The following is a 20,517-nucleotide window of genomic DNA, read 5'->3' on the forward strand; positions in this document are numbered from 1 at the left end:
TAATGAACTCTGTTTTCAAGTAATAATTAACAAATAATTAGAATTTCTTAACAGACCTCAGTTTGATATCCGTCTTGCGTGCTGAACCTACAAAAGGTAAAAACAAAGGAAGACAAATGCAGATCATAAAAGCACTTTACAATTATGATTGTCTTTGTATGATACACAACGATATGTCCAATTATATCATAGAATATTATATAAATAATTAATTCACTATAAGTTTTCATTGTTTTTTCATACGTCGAATACATAATGTTTATAGCTGTTGGAGGCACAATTTCCTCTCGTCGCACTGTAGCCAAAAATTTATCTCGTGGATGTTACATGATGTTAAATTTCTTTATCACGTCAGCATTACAATGAACCACGAGAGGCAGAAGTTTTATTGCACATTCAAATTTTATTTCAACATTTGTGTTGGGATTACTTAAGTTCCTAAAAGTAAAAGTCCTTAAGTCATAGAACAAAGTGAAAAGATCTGTTTTGATTGTAGAACACCTGTTTTTGGGAGATATGCCAAAAATTTTTAAACACATTTAGCAACACCACTTTTCCACTATATCTGCGTAATCTGTTAAGTTGATATTTCATAACTCTAATTTAGCATAACACCTCTTTAAGAAGCTCTGTTCATGGAACATACACTGCAAAATACCTCGTGTGGGAGGGAGAATGAGGTGTGAATTTTATTAAGATTCTATAAATGAAATGCAAGGAGTGTTGTTCAACATATAAGTGGTTTATTCAGTGAAACTGCATTAAACTGTATATGCAATAATTATTGAAATTATATCAAATTCATTAAACATTCACTCGCAAATTATTCAAATAATGATAAACAAAATATAAAAAATTAGGATCGCCAGATACTGTAGAAAGTATTTGAAAAAAGACAAATAGAATTGAATTGACACCAAGAGCTCGTAACAAGTGAATTATATAAGATGGCTGCCCTGGTATTTGCCATTTAACATGAGCATCGTATGACTTCATTCTAATTTAACATATAAATAAATTAAACGATATTGGTTGACCTGGTGCAATAAATGAGGAAGGAATAATAAAACCAGCTGAACATATGACTCTCTTAGCGGGAAAACGGTGAATACTGTGCCTTGCGTCTTTATAAGCATCTAACACATTGCAAGGAAATTGAAGAAAGCGAAAGAAGAATGCGCAGCTAGGAAAGCAGGCGTTTTCTGTATTACCATGTTCATAGCGTGGTCGTCGTGGCGGTGGCTGATTGCGTCCGGCTACATCAAGACTCTGCTGGCGACGTAGTTGATAGCGTCTAACATGCCCTACGCTGAAAATAGTGACCGAAACCTGCTACTAGAAGTTATCACTACTGGACGACGGTATGTGTCCATCTGCAAGTGCAAACCTACGTGAAACTGCATTAGACAAAGCTCAAAACTGTTCTAACAGTACTACCGTCATCGGACGTGTAGAAAATCAAAATCTGATCCTGAGCGAGTGAAGCTCGCCTACTTGGATCTAACAAACTTTGCTTTCTGCGCTGTTTGCGACGAATGCCAAGTGCATCTTCTGATGACAAGCGGTAAGAGAAGCCTTGCGACTTATCGGAAGCAGTCCAGAGAGAACGCCTGCCTCCTCAGATGCAATATTCGGAATCCCTAATACTAGTGCGCTCCTCGCACCTGGAGAGAGAGAGCCGCTCCCCTCCAGCGTCTTGTCTCCGCGCTTCCGCAAATTACGTAGCTCGTACCATTTTTCAAAGCCAACGTTAGATTCTTGCCAATGAAGAAGTCCCTTTCAAAATTTCCTCCCTCCTTGCTGTCGCATTCCGCGAGGGAAGAGAGACAGAGTATACTAATAAACCAAGACTTCTCCCTTTGAGTATTGTCGCTACGTTCCCAGGTGTTCTGCTCGCTGGGAACGACCAAAATTCCCCGGGCCACTTGAGGTTCTTGGACACCCAAGTCGTGCTGCTGCTATTCAACTCGCCGCTCTGTCCATGTTACCTAGAATCCTGGCAAAGCTGTTTTTCGCTCTAAGTTTATAGTTTCCGCTGCCTCGGGTACACGTGCGAATGTCCACAGCTTCCCTTGGCAGCGTGTTGATGTATGCTACGTCTTCGCCTGTCGCCGCTAATCCTCTGGGGGCCTGCCGTCTGTGAAGCGTGCCGACATAGGGCGCGACCGCTGCTCGCCCGTGGGCACTACCTGTGTCCACCTGGTCGCCGGGCTTCCTAGCTAGGAACCCATCAGAAGAATTCCTTTCATGCACAAAGTGTACCAAGTTTGCAAAGAGAGGAATCACAGCCCTTTACCGATGCTTAATGACACAATAATTCACCTCTAATACACTTCATATATTGCAATAAACTATTAACTGATTTTGAAAGCAATTATCTCCTTTAATTAAAAACATGAAAAGCTTCGAGGCTTTTCTATCCATACGTTTCTCTCCGTGGTGTACTGTCCTCTTAGCGAGAACGACGACTACTTCATTTCCTCTGATACTATAGTTCCCCATCACCCACAACGTGCTAATAACTCCTTTGTCGTGGCGATTAAATCCTACAGTCCGTTCTATAGCAATGCTATGCTGACCACGAGGCAGTGAGCCACTCCACGTCTTCGTCGTCACTTGCGCTGTCATAGCAACATCTGGCTTTGTATACTCTTCACAGAATCTGAATTATGTGACCCATAAGTACGGACATAGCACATACTTCATAGCAAAATGTGGCTTTGTATACTATTCACCCAAACGTTCAGGAAACAATGTTAATTAGTAATGTTAATTAGTGACACAGTTATAATCAACATATGTAAAATAATTCTTCTCTGTATGGGCTGTATCTTATTTGATTAAGATGTATTACGTTTGATTTCCAAGTAAAAAGTCTGACTGGTGCTTTTGCTATTCTTTTACCGCTACTGTACACAGAACGAATGCAGTTTTCGTGTTTCAGCTTTCAACATTTGTATTTATTAGCCTGAGAGGCACTATTTTTGAATTTCTGCTGAAAATTATCAGCCTGAAACGTTTCTCTTCCCTATGCCTATCGGTATAGCGGTTAGAACAAAAGCAGTTTACTTTTTTCAGTTTACTTTTATTTTATTTTAAAGTGCATAGAGTCTGGTGATTCTGCGTGCAGATGCCATCTTCTGCGCTCGTCAGGTACAGATCGGTTAGATTTCTCCTCCGCCGTTGCCACGTGTCTTGAGTCTTGTAACGGCTAAGCTGTCAGACACCACGGCGTATTTTCTTGTTGATTGCAAACAGCTTCGAAGCCGGCACCCCCTCAGCTTTTTCGCTTCCATCGACTTGCACAAGGCTCTGAAAAAGAGGAGAGTACATGAACTAAAGATAACTGTTCGTCGTGGGAGGTCGCACGTGGTCAAACACCACAGCATCCCTTCGTATCGGTCGCGAACGTCTTCCACGCCGCCATCCCGTCAGCGTTTGCGCGTTCAGTGACTTATACGAAGGCAGCATCGCAGTTGTACTCAAATCCAGGGCTCTGAAAAAGAAAACAAGAGCAAAAGTTAGAACAGAGAATCGTGGGAGTTCATACATGCACATACAGTACGGTATACCTTCGCATAGTCTGAAACCTCCGCTTTTCATTTTCCAACGACTGAAGACAGTGGCAGCGTTATCGTTCTCAGATAATTCCAAGACTCTGAAGATAAAAAAGAGAATACGTGGGCAAAAGTTAATTGTGAATCGTGGGAGCTCTTACATCCTCATATACTACGGCATACCTTCGTATAGTTCGAAAAACAGCATCGATATCGTCACTTCCGCTTATAAGCCTCCAGCGACTAAACACGGTGGCGGCGTTAACGTTCTCAGATACATCCAAGGCTCAGAGCAAGGCTGTGAAAGAAAGAGCGTACATGAGGAACAGATAATCGCGAAAGGTGGGAACTCGTATATGCTTAAACACCACGGCATACCTTCGCATAGTTCGCAAACAGCTTCGACGACGCCTCCTCCTCAGCTTTAGTGCTTCCAGCGACTTGTGCACGGCCGCGTCGTCGAAATACGTTCGTTTCTGAAGCAAGTTGTCTACTCGCAGCGACATGTCTCTGAAACTCTGCCGATATTCCCCAGCGTCTTTCCTTATATAGACGTATAACAATGCTAAGCGTGGTTTCTGTGGAAATGTGCTCTGACGTAATTTCTTTACCCATTGTCTACTACAATTCCACATGGAACTATCGATACTACACAACCTTTCGTGAGAAATGAAGTGAGGGAAACTCACCCACTGAATGTATGTTGGATATTCAGACAAAACTTGGCGTTGTTAATCGCTAGACCCTTTTACGTAACTAACACACACCATTATGTACTGCGTTTTTAAACTCCTTATGTTCTCAATAACTAATGCGATCCTAACATTTAACAAGGATTCATACAAGCCATATATAATAGTATGTACTTTTAATATTAGTGGGGTATGGGAACAGTTCCTAAGGTACCACAGTGGTATTCAGATGATACTAGGTTCAACTCTCCGGATAGAAGTCTGTATATTCTTACTTCCTACGTTCTTTTCACAGCTTAACACAACCGAATACCCCCCACCCTTATCTGGCTTAGCATTCGCCATTTGTGACTTTGTTAACAAAGAGACATTAGGTTCTAAGCTTCCTCTCTCTTGCTTTAGGCTGTATGCTACGAAGGTACATTTCCACTAGAACAAGTCATCATCATTCCGGAAACAACATTGTCGAAGGGGGCGGTGATACAAGAGTTTCAGAGAACACAATCTTTGAGGTGGGAAACTGTCCATAATTGGGAGAATAGTAGCCAATAATCAACAAAATGACGACGCAGAAGGCGACGGAGATTCATAATGTGTATCTACAAGAAAAGTGCCTTAGTACTGGTGCCAGGTTACAGAAAACCATTCAGTGCTTCTTATGTGTATCTACAAGAAAAATGCCTTATTACTGGTGAAAGGTTACAGAAAACCAGTCACAACACTGATGACCCTCCTAGTAAGACAAGGTCCTTTGCATAATTTACACAGCAGGCTGCGTGTGAGAGTTCTAAACTGTGGGCTCTGGTTCGATGCTAGTTATTGGAAAACTGTTAACGCACATGGACGTCAACCCTGCGACATCATATCCAGAGAATGCTTAAGAGGCTGTGGTCAGTCGTCATACAATTGTCCTGCTGGAAGATACAGTTATAGACTTCACATTATGAGGATGTCATTCGTGCGTCGGTGTGTAGGGCTACGTCCCTACGATCGCGTGCGGGCGAAGAAATTGGTGTGTGGTCTTTGGAACAAGAAGCTATACGAAATACACTGCTTGACAAAAAAAGTAAAGCATCTGAAAGACATGGTCGGATGTTAGTGAAACTTGGTACCTTTGCACACTATCGGTGGATAATACATTAGTATTCTTTGTGTTTAGTGATTTTAGCAGAGCTGATCCTGTATATAAATTTTGTGAACAGAGTGAGATGATGAATGAATATTATGCCGTGCACTCGTATGAAAAACTGTTAGCAGCAAGAGTTTTTAAGTGGGCTCATTGCGGGTACCAATTGACTGGCTGGTCCAATTGTGCAGTATCGCGATTTGTGAGTCTTTCAAGTGTGACAGCGGCTCGATGTTGGACTGCATTGAAAAGGGAGCGCCGGCATACTCTTAGTCAAAGTTCCGGCCAGCCACGTATAACTACCAAAAGGGACGACCACCGTTTTTTGCACTAACCTCATCATAACGTCTTCACCTCTCTTCTAGCCCTTCCGAGAACAAGTAATGGGCTCCCAGAAACATTCTGTGTCATCCCACACCATTGGCCGGAGACTAGGGAGAAGCCTATCGTCAACACCACAAAACAAACACATTCATTTTGAGTGGTGCAGTGATTGTGATAAATGAACTAAATGAACTACTAATGAATGCCGTCGCATTTTGTTCGGTGATCACTCACTGTTTTACACAGCCCTTGATGACGATCGCCGACGACTAGACATACATACTTCGCAAGCCAAGTGTGGTGCACCGCGGAGGGAACCTTTTACCACTATCAGTCATTTCCTTTCCTGTTGCAGACTCAAATACAGCGGAGGAAAAATGACTGCCTATATGCTATGTTTTGTTGTGCGTCATCTATCTTCTGACAGGTTTAATATGATCCGCCACGAATTGCTCTCCTGCGTCAACGTAGAGTAGAACTCACAACCTACGTCGTGGGTTATTTGCTGGGCAATTCCTGTCTCTAACTTCCTTCGCAGTTTCTGTCTTCTGCTGCTCCCTCTAGTAAACTGTAAGTTATTCTCTGATGTCTTAACACATGACCTAACATTCTGCCCCTTTTCGTTGTCAATGTTTTCCATTATTCCTTCCCTCGTCGATTCTGCATAGAGTCTCTTCATTCCTTACTTGATCAGTCCACGTTATTTTCAATATTCCTCTATAGCACCAGATCTCAAAGCTTCGATTCTCTTGCATTCTTATTTACCCGCAGTCCATGTTTCACTAACACAACGTTGTGCTCTAGAAGTACATTCTCACTTTCACAAAACTCTCCCAGTAAACTGAAGTCGACCATTTGCATTTCTTGTTACCGTCTGTACTTGATCGTCCTACTTCATATCTCTTTACGGCTTACATCTAGATATTTAATCAACGTTACTGCTTCCAGCAGTGCACCACAACACTGTATTCAAATATTACAGGACTTTTTTCCTACTCATCTGCACATTTTTTTATTTTATAGCAAGTTACCCTTTATCACGGCAACCAGAAATTCAGTCTAAGTCATCTTGTGTTTTTCTACAGTGCATGCAGTATAGTATCATCGGAGAACATTGGTCTTCCACAACGGCAACAGTATCTTCCAGCATGATAACAGTTGGTGTTACGAGAACAGAAGCGTACTACAGTAGTTTAAAACGCATGATAGTGTATTCAGGCTAATTTGATACTAAATTCTACTGAACTGAACACGATGGAACACATATGGGATGCTTTCGTATGCCAGCTCCATATCCACCAACCATCAGCCCTTAATGTATGGGATTGCATCATCTCTGCATTGCAGTTTGGTGCCGTATTCCTATAGCCTACCTCCACTATGTGATCAAAAGTATCCGGACACTGACTGAAAATGACATACAAGTTCGTGGCGCCCTCCATCGGTAATGCAAAATTCACTATGGTGTTGGCCCACCCTTAGCTATGTTGACAGCTTCCACTCTCGCAGGCATACGTTCAGTCAGGTGCTGGTTAGTTTCTTCGGGAATGGCAGCACAATCTTCAAGGAGTGCTGCACTGAGGAGAGGTATCGATGACAGTCGGTGAGGCCTGGCACGAAGTCGGCGTTCCAAAACATCCCAAAGATGTTCTATAGAATTCAGGTCTGGACTCTGCGCAGGCCAGTTCATTATAGGGATATCATTGCTATGTAACCACTCTGCCACAGGCCGTGCATTATGAACAGATGCTCGATCATGTTGAAAGATGCAATCGCCATCCCCCAAATGCTCTTCAACAGTGGGAAGCAAGAAGGTGCTTAAAACATCAATGGAGGCCTGTGCTGTGATAGTGTCACGCAAATCAACAAGGGGTGCAACCCCATCCATGCAAAACACGACGACATCATAACACCACCGCCTCAGAATTTTACCTAATATGAACAACGTATGTTTTGGGGCCTTCTGGATACTTTCGATCACATAGTATACCTACCTAGAAAGCACTGAATCCGAGCCACGCATAATCACTGCTTTATACCGTTCCAAAGATGAGCCAACACATTATATAGCAGGTGGGTCTTCAGTTTATTAATAAGGGGTAGTGAAATGAAAACGAGACACATGGGAGAAGACTAAATGAACTGTTTATTATTTCAAAAGTAATCGCCATAACAGTTAATACATTTATACCACAGCGAGAAAAGACGTTCAGTTTCTTCATGGAAAAATGTTTTCGGTGGCCTGCTGAATCATGATTGTACCCAGGCGTGCACCCCTTCGTCCGATGCAAACAGACATTATGAACGTCTTTCTTCAGAGCTCCCAAAATATGGAACTCGCAATTGGAAAGATTTTGACCCGATGTGTAAGGGCTTCCCAGTGAAACATGTGCAGCGTAGTGGAAACAAGCTTGGCACGATTTGAGCCAGCATTGCCCTGCAACAGAATGATTCCGTCCATCAACATTCCTCAGCGTTTGAACTTGTTGGCATGTTTCAGTTAACGCACAGCTGTACGTGGAGATTTTGTAAAAACTGAAGAGCGCCATCAAATCCAGACGCCTAGGAATATCGACGGGCGGTGCAACTCTGTTGAAGGTTACTGCCAGCCCACTTGTTGCCAACGTTGTTTCCACTATGCTACAGAAATTTCGTACTGTAAGAACGTGTAGAACACGACTACAACTTCAGCACACGTAAACAAGAAGAACCAACTATCAACCGTTTTCAAGATAATTGTGTCTGAACATTTCACCGCGTATTTATCCGCTTTGCATGGCAGGTAGTACTCAAGAAGACCGCAGCAGACCATGTTAAGCAGTTAGTTTCAGCAGCGCTAGATACATGAATCTGCACTTCCTTTTGTTTTTTCATACCTATTATTCATGATTGCGCAAACTGTCATTATTGAATTATTCGTTTCTTATTCTCATAATCTTTATCCTGAAAACAAAGAAAATATTTTCGTAATGAGATTGGAAAAAAGTGGATACACAATAACTTTCAATCAAATCAATATAGTTATTTAATTTATATTATCTTATTTACATGAGTGGCAAGTGTAATGTGAACACTGTAGAGGACGGGACGAATCAGGAAGATACTGATCATAGAAACATGGCAAGCAATAATTATTGCGACATACAGCAATTGTAATGAACGCAGAATCGTTGCATGTGCATGGTATTATTAATGTGTCTAACATAAAACAAACGTTGGTTACATTCGTAAGCTGTTGTCGGTTATCGTACAATTTCTCGGCATACCACACGTACATGTTCTTAGGAATACGTCAGAATGGAATAAAACAGAGCAATGAAACTAAGATTCGATGTACAGACCTCGCGCTTATGAAACTACGCACTTACTACCTTGACTGCAGAGTCCTTGGTTACTAGCGACCACAAAGTTCGTAAGCATATGTTAACCGTTCAAAGTCGATTTTCTGGAAAACGGTCGAGAGCTGCATCTTGCTATTTACATAAGTTAGAGTCCTAGCCGTATCCTACATAGCCTGTCAATATGAATAAAATCGACAAGGAGGAGTTCGTATGCTCCCCTTACAAGAGGTGCACACCTGCGAACAATCATGGTTCTGTAGGCAACCACAAATATTTTCCTATGAAGTCATTGATCGTCTTGTCTCACAGAGAGATAACCGGATATACAAGTTACGGCTTTATAATTAAAGGTTTACTTTACTTACTTTTTTCCATCTGTCTTGTTATTATTTGACTGCCCTGTATATATGACTTGCCTCATTGTAGTTGTCCCTCATTGATTCAGTAGTCAGAGGATACAAAGTTTTTAAGTGCTCATTTTAATACTTTTCAGCATTGAAATAAAGTTGCTAATCTTTTGCACCACTTTGAAACCTTGTCGAGGCAAAATATTTGTATAGCTTTTACTAGGTAATACATCATTACAGATGATGGCATCGTCTTCAAAGTATAGCACGTATGTATGTATGCACGTACTGAACTGGAGACCTAGAAACGACGGAGAGGCTTCGTCTCCGCCGTAGCCCCAGAACAGGCTACAGCAGTCCACTCACCCCACCGCCGCCCCATATGTGCGATTCGGCCCCCCGTGGAGCCCCTGGGAACGTCTCATTCCAGACGAGTGCGGCCACAATGTTTGTGTGGTAGAGTAATTATGGTGTACGCTTACGTGAAAGTGTTTGCACAGCAATCGCCGACATAGTGTAACTGAGGTGGAATAAGGGGAACCAGCCAGTATTCACCGAGGCCGATGGAAAAAGGCGTTAAAAACTATCTACAGGCTGACCAGCACACCGGACGTCGACACTAATCCGCCAGGCGGGTTTGTGCCGGGGACCGGCACGCCTTCCTGCTCGGGAAGCAGCGCGTTAGACCTCACGGCTAGCCGGGCGGGCAAGTACAGCATTGTCCGTCAGGTTATTGATGTAAAACATGAGTAAGAAGTGTCCCAAAGCACTTCCCCAACTTCCTTTCAAGAATACATGGCTAAAGGCTCTACCTCCGTTCCACTATATAGTAGTACTAGCACATTACAATGAATTCTCTGGCAGTACTGACAATTCTGAAGCCTCAACGATATTTGTATTTGTATGAACAAAGTCTTTGGTATAATGCTGAAATCACTCATGTATTTTGTTTTGATACTGCAGTTCTTGTTTTGATACAGCAGTTCTAGAAATTACAGAGAGTTTCTTCTTCTGGTTATTTTAAAATGTGATTGTTGTTTCCCTTCCCTTTTGGTCAGTTATTATACCTGTGTATTAGATCCAGATGCGTTAAAGTCTGAATGACACTGAACTCCTACCATTCTACGATTCGTTTTTCAAGTCATTCTGTAAAATTCCGTACTTGTAATAACTTATTACAACATAACTGTGAAGGTGCTTCCGATTACTGTCGTAAAAATCACTTGTTGTACCATATATGGTAGCAGGATATCATTCGTTTCTTGTGCGTGCCATCTGCTTCAGCAATCAGCGGCTCTCAAATTATCTGCGTTTCAAAATCGTTAACACTGCTGTAAATTCAGCAACTGTACGACAGTAAATTTGGAGAGGTTAAAAATCAGCCAATGAGTTGCCAATAAAGAGTTCTTCTAACCCTTGATCTTCTTTCGACAATTTTAAAGCTGTCTTCTTCAGAAGGTTTGACAGATCTTTTTATATCACATGCTAATAATGTGCTATATTAGCCGTAATGTAACAAGGTTCATTATACCTTTCGAAGAAGACTACTTTAAAACTATCGAAACCAATATGAAGGGTTCCATTAAAGCATTACTTGCGACTGATTGACGGATTTTTTCCAAGTTCCTGCGTTTGCTTATAGTTCTAAGACTTGGAAATTTCTCAACCTGACTTCCTGTGTATCCATAGTACATGTGACCTTTAAACTGAAAAAGAGTCATGAGCGATCTCTCCATCGGCAAAAGATTCCCTATTAGTCCCAGTCGACCTCGGGGAGATACAGTAAATGCCAAGGGAGAGACGGGCATGAGAATTACATGGAATAAGCAACGAAGGGAAAACATTCTACGAGTCGGAGCATGGAATGTGAGAAGTTTGAGCCTAGTGGAGAGAGGCACGGTATAGTTGTGATGGGGGTCATTGAAGTGAAATGGAAAGAAAGTAAGAATTTCTGATCAGACGGATGTGGGTAATATAGAGAGCAGGAGAGATTAGTAGAACGAGAGTAGGAATCTTTGCCAATAAAAAGGTAAGGCAGAGAGTAGTTTACTGTGAACTCACCAGAATCGGCAGGAAACCAACACCGTCAACATATACATATACATATACATATACATGCCTACGTTGCAAGGACGAGATGAAGAGACAGAGAAAGCTTATGAGGATACTGAACGGGTAATTTAGTACAAAAAGGGAGTTGAATATAATAGACATGGGGGATTGAAACAAAGTTGTAGTAGAAGGATTTGAGAAAGTGTTACAGGAGAATATGGGCTTGGTAGTAGGAATGAGAGTAGAGAATGATTAACTGAGTTCTTCCACAAATTTCTGCTGCTAATAGGGAATACTCTGTTAAAGAATCACAAAAGGAAAAGATGCACTTGGAAAACGCCGGAACATACGGGATGGTTCCAGGTAGGTCACTTTATGGTCAGGCAGAGATTCCGCAATGAGCTATTACCCTGTATGGCATACCCAGGTACAGATGTCGACTCACATCGCAAGTTAGTAATGATAAAGAGTAAACAGAAGTTTAAGATAACTGTCACATACAACTACTGTGGAAAGAAGTGGTACTCTGAGGTACTGATGAATTATGAGACACTATTGAAGTTTACTAAGGATGAGGATACATCTATGAGGAACACCACAGTAGGTAGTTCAGTTGAAGTGGAGTTGACGACTCTAAACATGGCAAGTGCCGATGTTGGATAGTCAAACGTAGGTACAAGTAAGACAACAGTAACGGAACCTTGGGTAAAATATGAAATATTTCAATTATAAATGTCACTTAGGAATAACATAAGTAGGAATAAAAGGACAGGCAAGGTTAAATGGTCGCAGACAAGATGTGAAGAAACTGATAAATAAATGATCGTCGGGAGGACTGATTTATCGTATGGAAAAATCAAAACAGCCTTCGGTGAATTTATAAGTAATGACGGTGACATTATAAGTGGATTGTGAATTCCACTGTTACGAGAAAGCGGATAGGTGGAAAGCTAACACTGAAAGCCTCTAGGAGGGATGACTTGTCTGATAACATAATAAAAGAAGGAAGTGTAGTTAGTATGGTTGGCATAGGAGATCCAATAGTAGACTGACTCCGGGCAGACGAGCAGTGTGCTAACTACACGCCCCTCCATATTCGCATCCAGTGAGACCTGAAGGTTAAGAACGACGCGGCGGTCGGTCAGTACTGTTAGAGTCTTCCGAGAGCTGTTGGCTGAGAGAGAAAGAGAGAGAGAGAGAGAGAGAGAGAGAGAGGGAGGGAGGGAGAGAGATAAGAGAGAATGATAAAATATACATGTCTTTCGGAACATATTGTAAGCAGCTACGAATATATTGTTGTTTCAGATTTGTAATTCCAGTATCGTATTACGTTAACAAATGCTAATTATATCTTATTTATGTCAAAATGAAATTCAAAACGGTCCACTCTTTTCATCCGACAAACAAAACAAACAAAAATGTAATATAGTCCATTGATCCGCCTGAAGATGAGGATGTAAGCCCTTGAAGCATGTCGCGGGAGAAAATAGGAGTGGCTGACACAGATAGTTGTTTGAGTTTATCTTTTTTGTCATTAATAAGCACCGTTTCCAATTCGCAGTCTATCATAGAGCATCTAAGGAAGATCAATTGATTTTTTTTAAATTTTTTGCACTGCAATAGCCGGACCTTTCACCTTACGACTTCTACATTTGCCTGACACATCTGTAAAACGAATAACCTCACGATAGTCCACTATATAGTAAATGGGTTGCGCCATTTTGCTCTCTCTCCACCTGCTACGTGCTACTGTACCCTGGCGCAGGGATTTCAACACTGAATAGACATAGAAATTGGTACACCTGCCTACTATCCTGTAGGCCCCCGCGAGCACGCAGAAGTTCCGCAGCATGATGGGGTAAGGACTCGACTAATGTCTGAAGCAGTATTGGAGGGAATTGACACCATGAATCCTGCAGGGCTGTCATAAATCCGTAAGAGTACGAGAAGGTGGGGATCTCTTCCAAAGAGCACGTTGCTTGGCATACCAGATAAGCGCAATAATTCATGTATGGGGAGTTTGGTGGCCAGCAGAAATGTTTAAATTCAGAAGAGTGTTCCTGGAGCCACTCCGTAGAAATTCTGGACGTGCGCCGTATCGCATTGTCCTGCTGGAATTGCCCAGGTCCTTCGGAATGCGCAATGGACAGGAATGGATGCAGGCGATCAGGCAGGATGCTTATGTACGTGTCACCTGTCAGCGTCGTATCTTAAGGGATCTCATATCACTCCAACTGCATACGCCCCTCACCATTGCAGAGCCTCCACCAACTTGAACAGTCACCTGCTGACATGCTGGGTTCATGAATTCATTGGGTTGCCTCCATACCCGTACACGGCCATCCGCTCGATACAATTTGAAACAAGACTCCTCCGACCAGTGTTTCCAGTCATCAATAGTACAATGTCGATGTTGACGGGCTCAGGCAAGGCGCAAAACTTTGTGTCGTGCAATCATCAAGGGCACACGAGTGGGTCTGCGACTCCGACAGCCCACATCGATAATGTTTCGCTGAGTAGTTGGCACGCTGACACTTGTTGACGGCCCAGCATTGAAATCTGCAGCAATTTCGGAAGGGTTACACTTCTGCCACATTAAGCGATTTTCTTCAGTCGCGGTTGATCCTGTTCTTGCAGGATCTTTTTCTGGCCGCAGCGATGTCGGCGATTTGATGTTTTTCCGGATTCCAGATATTCACGGTACAATCGTGAAATGGTCGTACGGAAAAATCAACACTGCATCGCTACCTCGGAAATGCTGTGTCCCGCCAGTTATACGCCGACTATAACTTGACGTTGAGACTCACTTAAATCTTGATAACCTACGTTTGTAGCAGCAGTAACCCATTTAACAATTGCGCCAGACACTTGCTGTCTTTTATAGGCGTTGCCCACCGCAGCGCCGTATTCTGCCTGTTTAAATATCTCTGTACTTGTAACAGCATACCTATACCAGTTTGTTTGGCGATTGATAGAATAGGTATCACGAGTGACAACGTGTACCTGCAATCCAATGAAACAACTGCCTACGTAACAACACTTCTGGTGCTAATTAAGACATTATGATTGCCGTATACAGTGAGTTAGAAATTCTTCCCTAATAGTCATTACATCAATATTCCTGACATTCAGTGAGGTATTGTTATTATTCACACGAACTTCTCCCGGTGTTTATTGACATGTTAGAACTGTTAACCTGAAAAACTACTGACTGAGCGTATTTCTAACTACATAAATGGCAAACATCGAAGCGCAGGTTAATATCGTATACAGGGTGAATCGAAATGCGCGCACTCGGGCTTCGCAGCGCGACTCCTCAAATGCCAACGATAAAAAAAAAATGTCTGTCCCAAAATTTCGTCTGGCGAGTACATCCGGCAGAACAGGGACGTTAAAGATTGGAAATTTGGCAACACTGTAACCACCTGTACAGTGACCAACACTGTCAGCACATTTTAGTTGAACGTTGCAGTTGGTGAAGTGTATGTAGGTTTGGGTTAGCGTGCCGGAGGTCGAGGGTTCGATCCTTGGTTGGGGAGGATTTCTTTATTTGGTAATTTCATTCTGACATTTTATTCTGTAATATACACCATTTCTTAGGTCACTTTTATCCTGAATTTACAACATACAACACATAGTTAGACAAATAATAAATAGGTGAAACAAATGACCTGTCATGGGTCAAAATAACTACAGAGGCAGTATCTGTTTCGAAATGCGAAAGATGATAGCACAGTACAATAACACATCTACCTCTCATTTATACTACATGCAATATGAGTGCTCAGACGTTGCACATTAGCAACCAGTGACCATAGTACTGTCCATATTAATAAACGAATTACCTTCACAGCAGAATACGTTGTCCTCATAATAACAGATGCTCAAAGCGACCTCCCTCCAAACTCGCCGGATCATACAGCTCTGGTCCCTTCGCACCAAAAGTGCGTCCACAGTAACTAGAGCATCATCAACACGCGCTACCAATTCCTCCACATTCGTCGGTGGAGTAGAGTACATGTACTCCTCTAGGTGTCCCCACAGGAATAAATCCAGGTGATTTAGGTCAGGTGAAAGCGGTGGCCATACAGCTGGACCTCCAAGTCCGAGCCATTTCCCTGGAAATGTTCTGTCCTAATACTGTCCCACATTAATTCCAGGGTGTGGAGGTGCACCATCATGTTGAACCACATCCTCCGCCGAACATATAGTGGAAAATCTTCCAGCGCGTCAGGCAGACAGTTGTGCAGTTAGGCAACAAGTAGGGGCCAAGCCACGTGTCGCCCAATATTCCGGCTAGGACGTTGATACCAAAGCGAACTTGATATCCACGGTTGTGAGTGATGTGTGGGTTAACCTCACACCAACGGTGGGCATTGTGCATATTGAAGACACCCTCACGAGTGATTGGTGCTCCAGCCGATCATATTACGGTGTTCACATAGTCATCATTGGCTTCCTGTTGTTGTTGGAACCATTCACAGACTTGCATCCACTGATACCGATGTGCAGGCTACGGGTGTCGCGTGAAAGTATAATTATAGGGCTGCACCCCATGCTCGTGCCGTATGTTAACAGCCGTACTTCGCAAGACACGCAGCTGCGTTGCTACGTTGGGTGTACTTCGCTGAGGTTCTTGGTGTATGACCTCAAAAATAGCTTCCTCAGTAGCTGGAGTACAGCGAGTCCGTGGACGACCTCTGTCATTCGATGGTGGAAGCAGGAAACCTGACTCACGAAGACGCAGCTCCAGATGACAAAAAACATTTTTATCTGGATGTCGTCGACGAGGATATCTAGCAGCATATTCACGAGCGGCAACATCAGCCCGGTTATCAGATGCACCAAGGACCAGAAGCATATCTAAATTCATCGTTTGTTTACGCATATGAGTACCACACTGACTTAGAGGTTTACAATGAGAAAATTCGTTACATGTACGCTTGTACATTGGAGTTGGTCACGGGAGCGTTAATCCGTTCGCATTTAGTCCCTGTCTGGTGGACAGCGCATACAGTATGAACACGCCGTCAGTCCTGTGCGCTGTTCCACCTAATGCGCCTTATCCCTCTGACAGAAATTGTTCTGTATGATTCATCCCGACACCGCTAATTGTAAAATGTCCGGTTTCGAATTAGACTGTTTCCCTAACGGTAATAGACGTGATCTTTCTAGAATCCTATCTATGTAATAATAATAATGCATCGAGATAGTACTAAACAGTATGCGGTTACCAGACTCAGTGTTGAAAGTCATAATTAGTGGGACCATGGTGGTAACACATACAAATACTATCGGAGTTTGGAGAACATGCGCAAAGCACGTTGCTAGTCCTACTGGTAACGTAAGGCCCTAACGAAATGTAATGGACCTGAACGAGGAAAGATCAGTAGTTGGTACTAATCCATGGGACCGTTGGAGGAGGGAACAAAGAAAACAGGTTTCATATCTAGTGGATGAAGTGGTGCAAATAAATTCACGCCCATGATGTGGAAAGAGCTTCTTCCAAAGCTGACCAGTCTTCATTTTCCACGATTGTAGTATGTAAGTGCAAACGTTTCCTGGAGGACCCGCTGCAATCGCTGTTGTCGATTAAGATGCCAGGTACCGTACCACCTGGAGTACATTTACCAAACAAACAACGTATACCTCAACTCAAGATCGAACCCTGCTACCATAACACGATATCGACTGCACCGACTGTGTGCTGACAGAGGTACTCACCATACATGTGGTTACAGTGTTGCGAGGTTGTCACTCTTTAACGTCCTTTTTCCGCCGGATGTACTTGCGAGACGAAATTTTGGGACACACACTTTTTTTATCGCTGGCATGTGAGGACTGACGCTGCGAAGCCCGAGTGCGTGAATTTCGCTTCACCTTGTACAACCAGCAGGTAGAGCTAAATAGAGGGATAATAAGAAGAGCATGTACCTTACAGCTATACTGAGTTTTAGACAAATATATTTCACCAAAAACTTTCAAGTAATATACAATGACGGAAAAAATTTGCAACACCACAAATAATAATTAGTGCAGAGAAATTTCGCGAGGTAACCCACTACAGATGTGAAATGCTGGTACATTAGTTACCGGTGTAACTGCTCGAATGTTTAATGCAAGCATGCAGACGTGCATGAATTGTGTAGTACAGGTCCCGGGTATTTGTTTATGGGGTGGTGTTCCACGCCTGTTGGACCTGGCGGGTCAATGTAAGGGTGGTTAATGCTGGTTGTGAATGACGCTGAAGCTGTTTTCCAATGATGGTCCATACGTTGTACTCTTTATACTGGGTAGACTGGGGTACAAAAAAGGGTAAACTAAATATTACGATAGATTTTATAAATAATCGACAAGTACGCCAAAGAAGAAGAGATAGAACTACAATGGACATGTCATTCCATGGACTCTTGCGCTTATATGCATTAAATATCTTTCCATTGTCATTTGCTTATCTTATCTGCTTGGATTGCACCAACACGCACCGCACGCTGTGGCGCACGGAGTATGAGGGAAGTGAGAGTTGTGTGAAAGTGGGGAGGGAATGTACTGCATGGTTCAAGCTGGAAAATGGGCTGCGACAGGGAAGTGCACTTTCGCCTTTATTGTTTATTATTGTTATGGATGAAATCCTACAGCAAGTGTCAGATGCAATTGGAGATCATAAAATGAAAGCAGTGCTTTTTGCTGATGACCTGATGTTATGGGGAAATTGCGAGAAGGAGGTGCAAGAGCAGTTAGATGCATGGGAGGCAACGGCAGCACAATATGGAATGCATTTCTCTGCAAAGAAAAGTGAAATAATTGTCACAACAAGGAAGACGAATAGGCCAAATGTGGATATAACTTGTGGAGGGGAAAAACTACAAGTGGTAGAGAACTTCAAGTACCTGGGAAGCGTGATTGAAAGTAAGGGGGGAAACGCAATGGAAATAAATGAAAGGTGCAGAAAAGCAGGGCAGTTCTACAAATGCATTAGGGGGCTTATTTGGAGCAAGGAGGTGCCACAGAAATCCAAGGGAATTATATACCGAACCTACTTTGTCCCCATATTGGCATACGGAAGTGAGACATGGGTAATGCACAAAAGCGACAAAAGTAGAATACAGGCTAGCGAAATGAAGTTCCAGAGGAGCAGGTTGGGTGTAACAAGACGAGACAGATTGCGAAATGAGTATGTGAGGGAAAGACTAAAGGAGGAACCAGTACAGGACAGGATAGAGTTGTACTTAAAACCCGAAAAATATAATGGTTATTTTGTCAAAAGAATTTGTTTATGTGGTCAATCTATTGTAAATCTGATACCTTCATTGTCTTAAGTAGATATGAGCCTTAACAAAAAATTTTCATTGTTAGGTGCCATCTTAGAAAAATCTTTCACATTTTACTTTTAGCTCATGCACGAGACGTGCCGTCGGTTAAGACAATTAACTTTATTCAGATCCCACGAGACCGGATGCAGCTACTAATAATTTAACAATTCTACTGCAGTGGTATGGACACATGAAGAGAATGGATGAGGGAAGAATTCCTAAGAGGATGTTTGATCTGCAACTGGAGGGGAAGAGGCCCAGAGGAAGACCAAGAGATAGATGGGTGAAGGGAGTGAAGGAATGTGTGACGAGAAGAGGAGAGAACTGGACGAAGGTGGAAGAGGGGGAATGGTGGAAAGACAGAACACGATGGAGAGGCTTGTGTTCCCGACAGACCCAGCCAGTGGCTGGAAACTGTCCAAGATGATGATGATGATCTGCTTGGATTCGGACCTAAGGGGAAGTTCTTGTGTTAAGCTAATCTTGCTGTACCAGCTTGTAATGTGAGTTGTACTTAAAACCCGAAAAATATAATGGTTATTTTGTCAAAAGAATTTGTTTATGTGGTCAATCTATTGTAAATCTGATACCTTCATTGTCTTAAGTAGATATGAGCCTTAACAAAAAATTTTAATTGTTAGGTGCCATCTTAGAAAAATCTTTCACATTTTTCTTTTAGCTCATGCACGAGACGTGCCGTCGGTTAAGACAATTAACTTTATTTCAGATCCCACGAGACCGGATGCAGCTACTAATAATTTAACAATTCTACTTATAGATTTTCTTTATTTAACGAGATAACATCCCAGGCAGAAAAGGTCTGGTCACAGGATTCCATTTCCATTATAGGATTTCATTTGCAGATGCTACTCTCGTTATCTTATATTGAGGAATCGAGACGAAACCACGATGTATCGACGTTTACATAACTACCCTGAGAACTGAGCTAGTTTACTGAGTGCTTACACACGTCGGGCTAAATTAAACAACGTATTACACTGCTAATAATATTCCTACCTTAGTTATTTCTCTTTTATGCTGAGCCATTGCATTAATGTATGTTTCTTTTTTGTATAAGTCACGGCTCATATTTTATTTTATTAAATGCCACTAATAGTGACAAAACAAAACAAATAAATTATATTTTATTACATTACAACGTCCTCGACGTGAGACAGATCTGGTGATCAAGCAGGCCAAGGCAACAGAACGACACTCAATGGAGCGTGTTGCGTTACAACAATGATATGTGGGCGAGCGTTATCCTGTTGTACAATACCCACGGAATACTTTTGGCGAATAGCGGTATACTGTTCATGAATAGCAGTACAAAAGTTGCGACCATCAGACTGACGTACAAATTAGCGGCCAGCGTGCGTGAGATAACCACGAGAGTACTCCTTCTGTCAAAAGAACAACTCTTAGGTATGGGTCCTGTGTGCCTAGCATACAGACAGGTTGGTAGCAGGCCATCAAAAGGCCTTCTAACCAACCCACAGCCATCAGTGGCACCGACGTAGAACCAACTTTCACCAAAAAACCCAATAGACCTCGACCAAACCCTGTAATGAGCTCTCACTTGACGCAATTGAAGCCATAAATGACAGTTGTTTTGGATCAATGGAGTGGAACCTACAGGGCATCTGGATTGCAGTTGTCCTTGAAGTAACCTACTTGTAAGAGTTCGTTGTGTCAATACACCTCCATCAAACCCTGTAATGAGCTCTCGCTTGACACAATTGAAGCCACAAATGGCGGTTGTTTT

This window comes from Schistocerca cancellata, chromosome 8 (assembly GCF_023864275.1).
Source record: "Schistocerca cancellata isolate TAMUIC-IGC-003103 chromosome 8, iqSchCanc2.1, whole genome shotgun sequence".
Taxonomy (NCBI): Eukaryota; Metazoa; Arthropoda; class Insecta; order Orthoptera; family Acrididae; genus Schistocerca; species Schistocerca cancellata.